Here is a 12,072-nt window from a genome sequence, read left to right on the forward strand (position 1 = left end):
TTGCTCAGCAGCAGTGCCGTTCACTGTGGACATGGGGCTCACCGGGCCCATGCTGTTCTCCTGTGGGCAACGGGGGCTGGGCAGCTTGTGTTACCATGCTGAGGCTCCTCTGTTGCTGTGCTGTTGGTAACAAACTGTCTTGCTTTCATCCATTGACTCCACATGTCTACTTTGGGTGCCTTTGGGATTGTCATAAATCAGTCTGCTTTCTTCCTTAGTCATTTTCTTTGGAGTCATTGCTGTGTTTCTCTCTGCTATCTTCTGTGAGACCTGGGTTCATCTCCAACACTGTCCAAACCCCCACGTTCACTCTGATTTTTTTCACTATTGTCCAACCCAATATCATTTTTTCACTATTGAAAATAATCTTCAGCTAACATAATGCCTGTGTTTGGGGATGGTGAGGATCTTTCTTTTTAGAGAAAACACAAAACTTCCTCAATGACTGTGTCCATTTCCAGATCTGGGTTCACGAGGCAAGGTCCATTCTTCCCCTGGATTGTTGCTATCCTACCTTTATATTCCAAAACTTCCATACCAAGTGGTAAACTGAAATGCCACAGATACATCCTACATGTGGTAATGAGAGAAGGAATAACTTAAATAATATATTTCATCACAAAGAAAGAAATATAGGTTGAAATTCTCACTTCTGCATCTTGATGACCAGGCAGTAGCTAGTATTTATTTATTATACAGTGGAAGTGACAAATAGATTCAAGGGATTAGATCTGATAGAGTGCCTGAAGATCTATAGACAGGGGTTCATAACATTGTACAGAGGTGGTGACCAAAACCATCCCAAAGAAAAAGAAATACAAGAAGGCAAAATGGTTGTCTGAGGTGGCCTTACAAATAGCTGAGAAAAGAAGAGAAATGAAACGCAAAGGAGAAAGGGAAAGGTATACCCAACTGAATGCAGAGTTCCAAAGAATATCAAGGAGAGATAAGAAAGCCTTCTTAAGTGAACAATGCAAACAAATAGAGGAAAACAGTGGAATGGGAAAGACTAGAGATCTCTTCAAGAAAATTAGAGATACCAAGAGAACATTTCATGCAAGGATGGGTCCAATAAAGGACAGAAATGGCAAGGACCTACCTAACAGAAGCAGAATAGATTAGAAAGAGGTGGCAAGAATACCCAGAAGGACTGTACAAAAAAGGTCTTAATGACCCAGATGACCATAAGGGTGTGATCACTCACCTAGAGCCAGACATCCTGGAGTATGAAGTCAAGTGGGCCTGAGGAAGCATCACTACAAATAAAGCTAGTGGAGGTGATGGAATTCCAGCTGATCTATTTCACATCCTAAAAGATGATGCTGTTAAAGTGCTACATTCACATGCCAGCAAATTTGGAAAACTCAGCAGTGGCCACAGGACTGGAAAAGGTCAGTTTTCATTCTAATCCCAAAGAAAAGTAATGCCAAAGAATGTTCAAACTATCGCACAATTGTGCTCATTTCACACATAAGCACATTTTTTGAGTAAGGTAATGCTCAAAATCCTTCAAGCTAGGCTTCAACAGTACGTGAACCAAGAAATTCCAGATGTACAAGCTGGGCTTAAAAAAGGCAGAGGAACCAGAGATCAAATTGCAAATATCCATTTGATCATAGAGAAAGCAAGAGGATTCCAGAAAAACATCTATTTCTGCCTCATCAGCTACACTAAAGCCTTTGATTATGTGGATCACAACAAATTGTGGAAAATTTTTAAAGAGATGAGAATACCAGACCACCTTACCTACCTCCTCAGAAACCTGTATGCTGGTCAAGAAGCAACAGTTAGAATCAGACATGTAACTATGGACTGGTTCCAAATTGGGAAAGGAGTTCATCAAGATTGTATATTGTCACCCTGTTTATTTAACTTATACACAGAGTACATCATGAGAAACGCTGGGCTGGATGAAGCACAATCTGGAATCAAGATTGCCGGGAGAAATATCAATAACCTCAGATATGCAGATGACACCACCCTTACGGCAGAAAGCAAAGAAGAACTAAAGAGCCTCTTGATGAAAGTGAAAGAGGAGAGTGAAAAAGCTGTCTTAAAACTCAACATCCCAAAAACTAAGATCATGGCATTGGGTCCCATCACTTCATGGCAAATAGATGGGGAAAAAATGGAAACAGTGGCAGAATTTATTTTCTTGGGCTCCAAAGTCACTGCAGCCATGAAATTAAAAGACACTTGTTCCTTGGGAGAAAAGCTATGACAAACCTAGACAGTGTTTTAAAAAGCAGACACATCTCTTTGCTGACAAAGGTCTGTCTAGTCAAAACTATGGTTTTTCCAGTAGTCATGTACAGATGTGAGAGTTGGATCATAAAGAAGACTGAGTGCTGAAGAACTGATGCTTTCAAGCTGTGGTACAGGAGGACTCTTGAGAGTCCCTTGGACAGCAAGGAGATCAAACCAGTCAATCCTAAAGGAAATGAAAGGACTGTTGCTGAAGCTGAAGCTCTAATACTTTGGCCAGCTGATGCAAATAGCTGACTCGTTGGAAAAGACCCTGCTGCTGAGAAGTATTGAGGGCAGGGGGAGAAGGGGGCGACAGAGAATGAGATGGTTAAATGGCATCACTGACTCAATGGACATGAGTTTGAGCAAACTCTGGGAGATAGTGAAGGATGGGGAAGCCTGGAGTGCTGCAGTCCATGGGGTTGCAAAGAGTTGGACACAACTAAACGACTGGACAACAAGATAGCATTTATTTCTTTACTACACATTCCATTTACCTTTTGCTTTGAAAAGCACCTTAGCTATATGGGGTTCTTCTCTTGGTAGGAAGACCATGAAACGAAATTCTTGAAAAACCTCAAAACTTAATTCTTTAGGTTTAGATTTCCCTGGTGGTCCAGTGGTTAAGGCTCTGCATTTCCACTGCAGGGGGCATGTGTTTGATCTTTGGTTAGGGAAATAAGATCCTGCATGCCCCACAGTGCAGCCAAAATAACAACAACAAAAAAACCAAATCCCTAAGCCCTCACTGGTCTGGCTGTGGAGGGACACGTGCTCTTCTGTAAACTAAGCAGGTGCTGTAAAGAAGCAGCTCAAGGATCTTTTGGGTTCTATGCCTACTCCTCCCTGCCCCCATGTTGTTTTTACACTTTTGCCTTTGATAATGAGTCAGTGCTTCTCAAATGCCTCTAGAACCCCCTTTTATACATAATCACCATGCTCCCCTAATGGCAAGAGGAGCCCAAAATAGCAGCATCAGTCTCAATCAGTAGAGTGATTTTTGTGCCTCTGGGGAATCATTTCCATCCTTAAGTGTTAAAAGCGCCAAACTTTGGAGATGTAACTTATGAAATTTTTTCATACAACCCTTCCTTCGAAGACTTCTGGAGGATGCGCTGCATTAAAATTCCTCAGAAGGAGGAAAACATGGATCCAGGAAAAGGATGGATTTAGTGTAGGATAGAAGTGAAGGAAATCCAGGATGTTGATGGAGGGAGATGCCAGAACGACAGCAGAGCAGTCAATTCTTATTGGAGCAAGAAAGGACTCTGCTATATATATCTCTGTCCTCCATCCATGGGGTTCTTCAGGCAAGAATACAAGAGTGGGGTGCCATTTCCTCCTCCAGGGGATCTTCCCAACCCAGGGATCAAACCTGGGTCTCTTGTGTCTCTTGCATTTGGAAGCAGATTCTTTACCACTAGCACCACCTGGGAAGGGGTACATTAGCAATAGTATATAAAACCAAGTAGGGACGTCCGTGGTGGTCCAGTTTGTAAGACTCTGAGCTATCAATGCAGGGCGCCTGGGGTTCAATCCCTGGTCAGAGAATTAGATCTCACCTGACGCAACTAAAAGTTTGAATGCGGCAACAAAGATCCTGTGAGCCAAATAAAGTCCCAGTGCAGCCAAATAAATAATTATTTTTTTAAACCAAGCAAACAAGACAATGTTACAATTATTAACTTGAAGAGGGAAAAATTGTACCAAAAAGAAATACAATTCAAGTATATGCTTTGTCTGTGATTATTCACAATACTATGACAGTGGATGAGATGGTTGGATGGCATCACCAACTCAATGCACATGAGTTCGAGCAAACTCCAGGAGATAGTGAAGGACAGGGAAGCCTGGCGTGCTGCAGTCCATGGGGTCACAAAGAGTCGGACACAACTTAGTGACTGAACAACAACTAAACAACATGCCATGTAGGATCTTAGTTTCCCGACCAGGGATCAAACCCACACCCCCTGCATTGGAAGCCCAGAGTCAACCACTGAACCACCAGGGAAGTCCTCAGTTTTTATTTTTTAGGTGTCCACAACCAACTCTCTGAAGTTCAGGCATAAAATGAACATTTGACGGGATATCCAGTAGCTGACACATTCTCAAGAAAGATAAGAGAGAAATGGCTTGAAGGCTTACCCAGCCAGGACAAGGAATGATGGCCCACCCATGGCAGGACTGCCCCAACAAAGACTCCATGCCCTACTACAACACAACACTACAGCTCCCCCCAGTGATACTGGGCCAAGAGTCTGCCATCACTGTCTTCTAAAAGCAGACACTTCTACAGCCACCTGGTCCGGAAAGCAAGACTGTGCGGTGCTGGCTTCCTTATGTTCTCACTCCAAAATAAGTGAGTCTGCTTGGCAGAACCCAGGTGACAGGATGTACCTGAGCTGAAACAGAGGCTAGGAAAGTAAGGTCTGGCTTCCTCCCCAGGGAAGTGAAACTCATGATGTGTAAATCCCCAAATAGAAGTATGGCAGCCAGAAGTCTTGAAAAGTGTCGCCAAAGCACCCTTAATTAAGTAAGTACAGACCCAGATCTCAAAAGGTCAAATCATTCTCAGCTCTCAGCTCTCTGATTACCAAACCTGACTATGTTTCCGGTCCTTAAGTGCTTCCCAGAATCCTCTTTTCTCCACTGAAGTCTCCACAGGAGCCCATTTACAGACTTACAAAGAGCCTATTAAACATTCTAATACTTTCTCAAAACCTTGGAGATGGGGACTTCCCTGGTGGTCCAGTGGTTAAAAATCTGCCTTGCAATGCAGGGGACATGGGTTCGATCTCTGATCAAGGAACTAAGATCCCACCTACTGCAGAGCAACTAAGCCCATGCAACACAACTAGAAAGTCTGTGCCTCGCAACGAAAGATACCACGTGATGCAACGAAGACCTGAGGAAGCCAGAGAAATAAATAACATTTGCAAAAACCTTGGAGATGTATAAGTATTCAGGGTCTTCTCAAAGGACAGAGTTGGGCCAGGATAGAGGAGGTACATGATAGATGAGTCAGCATTCTTGTCTCGCAAAGCCTTGAATTCCTTTTTATATATCCTATCAAGGAATTTCTGGCCTCTCATCGTTCTTTAATGCAAACCAGGTTGAATCCAAGCTCATTTAAACCAACACAGCAAACTATTAGAAACATACAGAGCTGGGAGAAATAGCAATCATTACATAATCCCTGGTGCTGCTGCTGCTGCTAAGTTGCCTCAGTTGTGTCCGACTCTGCGCGACCCCATAGACAGCAGCCCACCAGACTTCTCTGTCCACAGGATTCTCAAGGCAAGAACACTGGAGCGGGTTGCCATTTCCTTCTCCATAATCCCTGGTTAGAGGACCCATGTCAATAAACCAGCCCTAACTAAAATTATGCTGTCCCTCCTTGATGGAGTGCCTTAAATTTATTATGATAGATACGTCCAGACTTTGCACATACAAATCATCAAATTCCTACCATATGTTTTCATACTTTCTTTTCCCTACACTGATTCTTACACTTACCTACCCACATCCACTGGACATTGTGGAACTGGATTCTGCTTACCAGTCTCCTAATTCTGAGGGGAAATTTTAGCATCCTCCTGCAAGAAGGGAAAGCCTTCTTCTCATAAGATCTTCTAAGTCTCTAGAATTAATCCTTAATTTTCACTCTGTTTCATCATGCCTCTCTTTTACATAACAGACTGGACTGAAGCTATGACTTTGGCAGTCTTCAAAATTCAACAACCCAAGGAACCTGGATTCTGAGTCCTTTTTCTTTGAACTTTCTGGTCTCCTTCTTTGAGTTATTCAGTGTCATCAGAAGCACCCATTGTACCCCAGTGTCCAGGAGTTCTTCATACCCTTTGTGTTGTCTGAAGGCAGCAGCCACCTCATTCCAAGGATACCCTCATGTCCAACAAATGGTCCTTGTTATCAACAACTTATAATTAGCTGCAGGCCATTGACAGTTAAGTTCCCAACCTGGAATATTGCTGGAATCTTGCTGAATTCTATTCCATCTTGTTAGGATAAAATAAACTCCCTGGGGACCTATAACCTGCAATCCACTCTCTAGCACCAATTTCTGTCTCAGAGTTCTTCAGTTGAAAGCAATAGGAATTTCTCTATCTTTAGAAGGAGCTTGGGTTTTGTGTCCCTCGCTTCTTTGGTAGCTCAGCTGGTAAAGAATTCGTCTGCAATGCAGGAGACCCTGGTTCAATTCCTGGGTTGGGAAGATCCCCTAGGGAAGGGATAGGCTATCCACTCCAGTATTCTTGGGCTTCCCTGGAGAATAAAGAATCCATCCACAATGCGGGCAGACCTGGGTTTGATCCCTGGGGTTGGGAACATCCCCTGGAGGAGGACGTGGCAACTTACTCCAGGATTCTTACCTGGAGAATTCCATGGACAGAGGTTCCTGATGGCCTACAGTCCATGGGGTCGCAAAGAGTTGGACACCACTGAGCAATTAGGCATAGCACAGCACAGAATCAGAGACAATTAGAGAAACAGGTTTAGAAAATGCAGACCCCCCTCTCCCGAAAAAAAGAGAAAAAAATGCAGACTCAGAGCAGCACCAAGGATGCAGGATGTGGATTTACTCCACACTCTGTTGGGAACACTGTTACCAGCTTGAACAAGGCTCCACCGTGTTTTCTGTCCTTATGGTTTTCCATTTAACATTCAAAGTCCCAGGAACCTCTCTTGGGCCTTGTTGCCTGCCTGGGCCAGTTATCTTCCCTTTTCCATCCAAACCCGCTCTGTCCCTTTTTCACCCTCTTTGTGGCCAGAACCATACGGTTTCTGCCTGTTCTACAAGACCATAGACTGTATCAATGGTCTCATTGCCTCTGGTCTCCAGATGGGTTTGGCCAGTAGGAAGTCCACGTAGGAGATCAGAGGGGGAGGGGAGAATGGAATCAAGATGATTATTTCCTCTCTTGCAGTAACATGAGGCTGGCTGTGTGTCCCTCAGTAGAAGGAAATTGCTCTTCTTGTGGGAGCCTCTTCCACTCAATTCTCTCTTTCCTAGTTGCAGTAACCATGCCCTCCCCTCACCCCTAGGGCCATTATGAACTTTAGCTAACTGGATGCTCCCTCCTGAATTTTGTATCTTGATCAGGGATGTCCCTCATCCCCCCTCTAAATGAAGGTATGGTAGTGGGGACAGCATCCTGACCAGGCAGTGCTGGCTGCGTGACAGGGCTGGGCATCCATCCAGCTTCTTGTCCTCTTTTGATTCCTGCCAAGAATCCCAAATTCCTCGACTGGTTCCCGTAACTTTCAGCTGTAGTCAAGACCTTCCAATAGTCTTCCAATGAACTCTGTTTGGCTTAGGTGAGCCTGTCACTTCCTGTGCCTACAATCATGATGTCTAATTGATGTGCTGCTATCCCCAGAAAAGTGGATGCTGTGTAAACACGGCAAACACAGGTGTCTTATTCATCTGTGTTTCCTCCAGTGCCTGCTTCCTACTAGATACCCAGTGAAAAGCTGTTAAGTGAATCCATTTCTGCCATGGCCAGCCCTGGCTACCCCATATTGTTCCTCCCCTGAAATGAGGGAAGAAACTATAGTCTTTGCTGAATGAGCTTAGTGAAACTGACTTCCCAGAGACTATTTCTTAGAGGAAAATAACACAACATAAAGGATTGGTAAAGCTTTTAAGGGCCAATAAGCACATCCTTTAAAAGGGAAAAGGAATAAAACTTTGTTATCCAGAGTCATGTAAAGCCCACCAGGACATGACATTTGCAAAACCTATCCCCCAAACAATGTAAGAATGCCTGTTAAAGTTTCTGAAATGGAATTCAGGGACAAGAGAAAATGTCCTCAAGGAATAATACCAAGAGAGACCCACTTAAAATGTGTGATGGAAATGAGAAGAAAGCTTCACAAATGCCCTGTAAATCTCAAGAAAAATACTCAACAGCAGGTCCATTAAGACTCTAGTGGTGATGATACAGCAGGTGGGAGAAGCAGAGAACCTGGGGACAGAGAATATGTAGAAATGAGCCATTCTGACCTGCATCCTGGGGCCACCAGGGCATCCACTAATGAAATCCCAGAACCACAGATCATTGATTTAGAAAAACAAAACAATACATGTCTCATCTTCAGCAAGAACCCTGTCACTTCAGTTTAGCCAGAATCCTCCTACAGTTCAGTTCAGTTCAGTTCAGTTGCTCAGTTGTGTCTGACTCTTTGCTACCCCATGGACTGCAGCATGCCAGGCCTCCCTGTCCATCACCAACTCCCGGAATTTACCCAAACTCATGTCCATTGAGTCGGTGATGCCATCCAACCATCTCATCCTCTGTCATCCCCTTCTCCTCCTGCCTTCAATCTTTCCCAGCATCAGGGTCTTTTCTAATGAGTCAGTTCTTCACATCAGGTGGCCAAAGTACTGGATCTTCAGCTTCAACATCAGTCCTTCCAATGAATATTCAGCACTGATTCCTCTTAAGATTGACTGGTTGGATCTCCTTGCAGTCCAAGGGACTCTCAAGAGTCTTCTCCAATACCATAGTTCAAAAGCATCAATTCTTTGGCACTCAGCTTTCTTTATAGTCCAACTCTCACATCCATACATGACTACTGAAAAAACCATAACCTTGACTAGACGGACCTTTGTTGACAAAGTAATGTCTCTGCTTTTTAATATGCTTTAAATAGGTTGGTCATAACTTTCCTTCCAAGGAGTAAGCGTCTTTTAATTTCATGGCTGCAGTCACCATCTGGAGTGATTTTGGAGCCCCCAAAAATAAAGTCAGCCACTGAATGTTTCCACTGTTTCCCCGTCTATTTGCCATGAAGTGATGGGACCAGATGCCATGATCTTAGTTTTCTGAATGTTGAACTTTAAGCCAACTTTTTTACTCTCCTCTTTCACTTTCATCAAGAGGCTCTTTAGTTCTTCTTCACTTTCCTCCTTACCCTTGATGTTTCCTCTTAGTAAATTTCCATCCACTGCTCCCCACCCTGTTCCTTGGCTATAAAATGCCACCCATAAGGCTTCCCAGGTGGCTCAGTAGTAAAGAATCTGCCTGCCAATGCAGGAGACACAGGTTCAATCCTTGCGTCAGGAAGATCTCCTGAAGGAGGAAGTGGCAACCCACTCCAGTATTCTTGCCTGGAGAATCCCATGGACAGAGGAGCCTAGCGGGCTACAACTAATGGGGTCACAAAGAGTTGGACACAACTGAGCAACTGAGCACACACATCATGCTGTAGTTAGAGCTGACGCAATTTCTCTCCTCAGTTGCAAAATTCCATTGTGGTGGTCCCTATACCTGTTGTTTTAACCCTCACCCCTCCTGCCCCAAATAGTCTTCCTTATCTTACTTAAAAAAAAAAAAAAAGCCCACAAGGGATCAATCTTGAGAAATCCAAGACTATGGTTTCAAAAGAGAAAAATAACTACTGAGAATGGTAACACTTCCTAAAACGAACATTTTAAATGAGAATTTAGAATTATTAAGGCTAAGGGCACTTATTGGAGCTATATCTTGAATGGAAACAACCAGAAACGCAACAATCTAGAAATATACCAAGAGGGTTCAGTTCAGGTTTTTGAATCTGTTTCTGACTCCTGTTTTGACTTAGAACAAATCAATAATTTCCCCATTGGAGAGATACATTTTTCAGGATGCTCCCAAACAAAACACTGTTTTTGAATGTTAATAGTTGCAACAGTAACTGGAAACACACCATGTGTCCTCAACAAACAAGTAATCATAGTTTATTCCAAGTTGGTCTTGTTGTGGTTGTTTAGTTGTGTCCAACTCATTTGCAGTTCCATAGACTGTAGCCCACCAGGCTCCTCTGTCCATGGGATTTCCCAGGCAAGAATACTGGAGTGGGTTGCCATTTCCTTTTCCAGGGGATCTTTCTGACCTAGGGATCAAACCCATGTCTTCTGCATTGGCAGGCGGATTCTTTAGTATTGAGCTATCAGGGAAGCCCTCTTATAGCCCCCTAAAGTCTCCAGTCAAGCATGCTGCCTTGCACAACAAAGGAAAGGAATTTCTGTCACATTCCTCCCTCCCATCAAGGGCCACATCTGGATGCAAGAAGAACGTGGCCCCTAGTGGTATGAGATCTTCACATACCCATCCTCAGGATGTTCCGTTTGTAAATGCTTTGGATTTTTCAAAAAGTGTCTCCACTTCTACAGTCTAATGTAATTTTCCCAGTTGTGTGAGATGACAGCTGTTATTTTGAACTATACCTTACAGGTGAGAAAAGTGAAGCCCAGAAGAGCTTGGCATGAGCTTTGGGCAGCTCGTGAGTCTCAAACTCCAGAGGGCAGTGGGGTCAATGGCCTCTGGGCCTCTTCTCATGAGTGTCAGTCCCTGTTGCGCCTGTTTCTGTTAGTCATCTTCACTGAGACCTTCAGTTGCAGGCTTAGCTCAGCCTAGTTGCTAAACCAGGGGCCCAACCCGAGCCCAAGCCCTGGATTCTTGCCTAGGTGAGCAGGCTGTCACCAGGTGGCACCACACCGCAGCCGGGACCCCAGGGGATCAGATTTGCATCTCCCGGCCCCTTGGCTGGGTAGCCTAGCCCCAGGCATTTTATTAACTTCAGACTAATGCCCCACCACCCAATTGACTCTTTGGGACCTCACTTGTCTGTCTATAGTGGAGTTCTACTGCTTTTCAGTACCCAGTTCAATACATCTTCAATGGTATTTTTTTTGTTGTTACAGCTGCATTCTAAGTCTCTGATTAGATTTCATTATTTTCTGAGTAAAAGTTTCTGGTTAGATTTCACTGTGACTTTTGCAAGTTGTATGTGAGAATTTACATATTGGAATATATATTTTTATTATATTTTTTTTCCTTTTATATGACAGGCTAACACATTGATTTTTTTTCTTTTTCTTTTTTTTAAGCTTTTTATTTTGAGTTGGAATATAGCCAATTAACAATGTTGTGATAGTTTCAGGTGAAAAGCAAAGAAACTCAGCCATATATATGTATATCCATTCTCCCCCAAACTCCTCTCCCTTCAGGCTGCCACATAAAATTGCAGCACATCGACTTCTTAAAACTACATATGTATATATTTCTATAAGGATATAATCCCTGAATTTTATTTCAGAACAGCAAGAGAGGTATTATAAAATATTTACCATGAAAAGGGAACTTGAGTCTGACACAGCTGAGGCTATCATATTGGAATATTGACCTTCCAGATATTTTCTGGTTGACTTGATGATACTTGAACAAATAACAACTTTTAGCTTACTTTGCTATCTCCACTTTCTCCTGCTCTCTCCTCACCCTGGGGCTGCTCCCAGAGGCTCCTTTGCTCTGCTGGTCCCACACCTTCTCTTTACCCATCAGAAAGCAAGCTCCTGACAGCGTCCCTTGCTCCCTGGTACAATCCCAGGGGGCCATTACTCCCTCCTAGGCTCCCTCCTACCCCTTCCCAGTCCCCCAGCTCCATCTTGCTGGTTCTGCCCTCACTTCAACACACTTTACATCTCCAGTCTCTTCTGGACTGTCTGTCCAGGTGAGATCCTGGACTATGCTCTCTCTCCTGATGGCCTTTTAAATGTTCTTTTCTCTAGCTGGAGATGCACCCTGTTCTCATGGAACAATCTTTGTCAGTTCAGCCTGGAGATCTGAAAAATGGTGAGCCTAGCTGAGCTTTTCTGCCTCTGCAGAGACAGTGCTGTGATCCATAAGGGCTTCTACTCTTGAAGATTTTCCTTATTGCTGTGTCCCCTAAGCTTATTGCTCATCTCTCTGGTTGTCTCTCTCCTGTTGGGGGTGGCAGATAATCTGTGAGAACACACAATTACATTCACTTGCTTTCTTTATT

This window comes from Cervus canadensis, chromosome 3 (assembly GCF_019320065.1).
Source record: "Cervus canadensis isolate Bull #8, Minnesota chromosome 3, ASM1932006v1, whole genome shotgun sequence".
Taxonomy (NCBI): Eukaryota; Metazoa; Chordata; class Mammalia; order Artiodactyla; family Cervidae; genus Cervus; species Cervus canadensis.